Here is a 4,785-nt window from a genome sequence, read left to right on the forward strand (position 1 = left end):
AAAAAAAAAAAGGTCTTCTTTAGCCCAGGCAGGCCTGGACATTACTATGTAGACCAGGTTAGCATTAAACTTGCTGTGAGCCCCCTGACTCTCTCTCCAGAGTACGGGCATTGCAGACATGAGAAACTAGGCTTGGCTTCAGACGTTTCTTCCCTTTGTTGACCTACCTTGAAGTGCCTAGTGGGTGGCTGCATTCTCTCAGTCTGCCGAGAGTTCTGTGTGGTGCGCGTTTGTCACTGTCTGGCCAGGCCCTTTCTGCATAAAGGGGAATATGTGCTAATCACATGCCAATCAGTAGTCACCAGTCAGGTGATACAAGCACATAGAATCAGTACTTTAAACATGTTATTTCAGGCCAGTCGTAAGACAAACAAATCCTACGAACAGTCTATTTTTGGAGGCCACGGTGGCTAAGACTAGAGTGTTCAAAAAATTCAGTACACTCAACTAAGAGAGATTTGTGTATACAACTGACAGTATCATTCCAGCAGCCAACATGAGCTAAGTAGCTTTTTTTGGTTTGTTTTAAGACAGGGTCTCACTATGTAGCTCTGACTAGCCTGGAACTGGCTATATAGACCAGGCTGGCCTTGAACTCACAAGAGATCATCCTGGGATTAAAGGCATGAGCCACCATGACCAGCCTGAGTTTTTGAGACACACTCCTGTCAGGGTGATATTCTGCCTTACTATAGGTCTGAAGTCAAGACAAAACAAGGACTGTGGAATGAAACTGTGCGCCCAAATAAATCCTACCCTACTCAAGCTGTCTGTGACAAGCATTGTGTTCCGGTACCAAAAAAGCTTAGGTAGACAAGATGGCTCTTGGTGCCAAGCTTGAGAACCTAAGTTTAGTCCCCAAGACTTATACCATAGGAGAAAACCAACTTCCAGAAGTGGTCTCATGACCTCCAGATATGTGCCCTGGTATGCACTTGCACACATACACAGAAAAGGTAATGAAAGATGTGAACAAGAGACACCAAACTAATATAGCAAGACAGGGTCTGGCTGTGTGGCCCTGGCTAGCACAGTACTCGCCATACTCCTGCTTAGCCTTCCTAGAGCTGGGATTCTAGCTGTGTGCCACCATGCCAGCTAGGCAGCACATTCTTCTGTTACCACCCACGAAACCTGACGACTTAGCATCATGAAACCATTTGCAACAATCCTAATATACCAGGGCTCGTTAGTCCTCAGTACTCATGAACAAAAGCTGTAGCATCACCCCGGCCCCGTCCGGTGAATAGAAAGGTGATTGTTTTAAAGGCCCAGTGTGGAAGAGGAGGGGACTCCTGAGTCCGTGAGAAGTTTGCCTTGGGTGGAGTCCCACAGCCTGTCTGGATCCAGTTTCATCTGTCATTCTCAGTTAATGACTAAGCCTCTGTGACTTGAAATGGAGAAATCATTGTGTTCTGAGGTCACCCTGCAGGGGACTGGTGTCAGCTGAGAGCCCCGACAGCAAGCTGGATAAAGGCCCCAGCTCTTGGGGTTACAACATTCCAAATATGCACATCACTGGTGGTTTTGTTTTAAAACTGCAATTCCCAGTTTTGTCCATTTCCTGTGGCTTAAGATCCAGTAAAAGGATTGAGATTGCACATACATGTTATATGTTAATACACACTTTGCTCTTCTGAGAGACAGTCTTGCTATGTTAGCTCTGGCTAGCCTGGAACTTGTAATGTAGACCAAGGTGGCTTTCAACTCACATAGATCACCTGGCCTTGCCTCCCCAGTGCTGGGGTTAAAGGCACGCTCTACCATGCTCAACGGGTTCTCTTTCTCTAGCTTGTGAGTCCTGAGGATAGAACTCAGGTTGTCAGGCGTGGTGGCAAGAGTGCTTAACCACTGAGCCATCTCTCTGGCCCTCTTTTCTTAGATTGATAAATCTATTTTTGAGACAGAGTCTTGTGTATTCTAGGCTGGCTTGAAAAGTTGCTATGGAGCTGGGGAGTGGGGTGGGGGTGGGGGTGGGAGTGGCGCACAGCTTTAATCCCAGCACTCGGGAGGCAGAGGCAGGCGGATTTCTGAGTTCGAGGCCAGCCTGGTCTACAAATGAGTTCCAGGACAGCCAGGGCTATACAGAGAAACCCTGTAAAAAAAAAAAAAAAAAAAAAAAAAAAAAAAATGTATTTGTTTCTTTAAATCCCAGGCCGGGATTATAGAAGTGAACCATTTTCCTTTACCAAAAAGCACACATTCCTAAGCAGTCTGAAGTGATCTGCACTATAACATAAAATAGACCTCTAAGACTGAACGATTAGGAGGCTGCTGGCAAGATGGCTCAGCGAGTAAGAGCACTGACTGCTCTTCTGAAGGTCCTGAGTCCAAATCCCAGCAACCACATGGTGGCTCACAACAACCAGTAATGAGATCTGACGCCCTCTTCTGGTGTGTCTGAGGACAGCTACAGTGTACTTATGTATAATAATAAATAAATCTCTGGGCCAGAGCGAGCAGGGTTGACCAGAGCAAGCAGAGGTCCTAAAAATTCAATTCCCGGGCCGGGCGTGGTGGCGCATGCCTTTAATCCCAGCACTTGGGAGGCAGAGGCAGGTGGATTTCTGAGTTCGAGGCCAGCCTGGTGAGTGAGTTCCAGGACAGCCAGGGCTATACAGAGAAACCCTGTCTCAAAAAAAAAAAAAAAAAAAAAAAATCCTAGCAACCACATGAAGGCTCACAACCATCTGTACAGCTACAGTGTAGTCACAGACATAAAATAAATACATAAATCTTTTTTTAAAAGGGAAGACTGAATGATTAGGGATTTTCCTAAATCTTGAAAACAAAGCATTGTAACCTTAGAGAGTGAATCATACCTTAGAAGCTACTTGGGCACTAAAAACTGTTACGACACTCTTGTTGGTTTTGCCTGCTCATGGGAAATCTTTAAACTGCAAGACAGGGGCTAAAAATCAAATGAGAGCCAGTGAGATGATTCAGCGCTTTGATGACAAAAAAATGATGACCTAACTTCCATCCCCAGGTCCCACATGGTAGGAGAGAAGTGACTTCCACAAGTTGTCCTCTGACTTCCACACGTGCACTGTGATATTTGCATGTACACACACATACTCATAATAAAAATGTGAATTTAAAAGTCAGGAGCACCCTCATAGAAGCAGGGGGACGGGGGAGGGTGGGCTAGGGGGGTTGCCGAGGCGAAACCAGGAAGGGGGATATTTTTGAAATGCAAATAAATAAAATAACCAATTAAAAAAAAAAAGCAGCCAAAACAAAACAAAACAAAAAACCCCCAAAACCAAAAAAACAAACAAAAAACCCCAAAACTCAAAGCAAAGTGTTTAACTTTGAGTTCAGTCCCCAGGATCCACAAAGCTCTGGCAAAGAACTTGAAAATGCAGTCATTTTCCGGGAGGGAACCCGGGGTACACGATCCTTTTGAAGCAAGCAAAGGCAGATCTTTTGGTTTAAGGTCGAGGCAGCACCTTCTTCCCACTGACTTGCTCAAGAAAATGAGAGCTGGCCTTGTTGTAGCAACCGGTGGCACACTTCACATGACAAACAGATCCCCACCCTGCTCCAACATCTCCCTGGGAGTGTTTGGGTATTACCTCACTTGCCCACACCTGGAGACTGGTCACAGCACTGACAAGTCCAAACAATCCCTCCTCCTCCTCCTCCTCACCCTTCTCTTCCTAAGGCCCAGACACGGCAGCCTACATTTCTTTAAAAATGCTTTCTTTATCATGTGTACAGGCAGCAGTGTGTGCATGGGAAGGTCAGAGTCCAACTTGGTTTCCTCGAGAATCCTGGAGAGCCAACTCGTTTCAGCAAATGGTGGCACACGCCTTTACCCACTGAGCCATCTTGCCGGCCCCTCGTTTCTTTCAATGTCCATTTGGTCCTGACGATTTCTGGTTCAGGAGTTTTCTCTCGCTAGCTGGCTCTAGCCTCCCATAAGTCGTTAGGCCAACTGTTTCTTCTAGGCTTCTGGGCTCTCCCCTTGCCATAGGCTGTTTTGTGCTGGGACCCAGGAAGCACAGAAGCTCCTTCAAAGGAAAGGGCACCGTCTAACATCTTCTTCCTGAGACAGGGTCTTGGCCTACAACCTGCCTTCTTGCCTCAGTCTCTCTGTGCTGAGATTACAAGCAGGAACTATCACTCCCAGCTCACTACTTCCTATGTCTCCTTACTGCATGTGTGGCCCCATGGTTAACTGCCAATTAGCTTTCTCCCTGGTCCTGGAGATCGAACCTAGGACCTCATATGTCAGGTAAGCTGCCACTCAACTACAATTCCAGCCCTAAGTAATTAAATAAAAAAGAAGATGCCAGGTCCTGAGAAATCAATACTTCATAGAGTTTCTCACAGGGAAACAGGGCAGGCCATTAAACGTGCTGCTTTCAAGAAGGACCCAGGTTTGGTGTCCAGCACCCACATCAGCTTAACAGCCACCTGCATGCAGCTCCAGCTCCAGAGGATCCAATGCCTTCTTCTGGGCTGCAAGAGCACCTGACTTACACACACACACACACACACACACACACACACACACACACACACACACACAATTAAAAACATAAATATTAAAAAAAGGAACTTGGATACAGAGGCAAGAAATCTGAATTTATTTACAATTTATCTATGTCTTAGACATTCATTTTTAAAAAAAGCAAAAAAGAGGCAATATCTACCCGATAAAGGAAAAATGGTATAATCTATACCTTAGCAGAGTCTGTATGTGCTGGGAATAATTATTTCAATATTCAGCAGATACCAGCAATACAATAGTTAAAGGAAAACTCCCCCCCCCCCCCC

Source organism: Mus pahari, chromosome 23 (genome assembly GCF_900095145.1).
Source record: "Mus pahari chromosome 23, PAHARI_EIJ_v1.1, whole genome shotgun sequence".
Classification (NCBI taxonomy): Eukaryota; Metazoa; Chordata; class Mammalia; order Rodentia; family Muridae; genus Mus; species Mus pahari.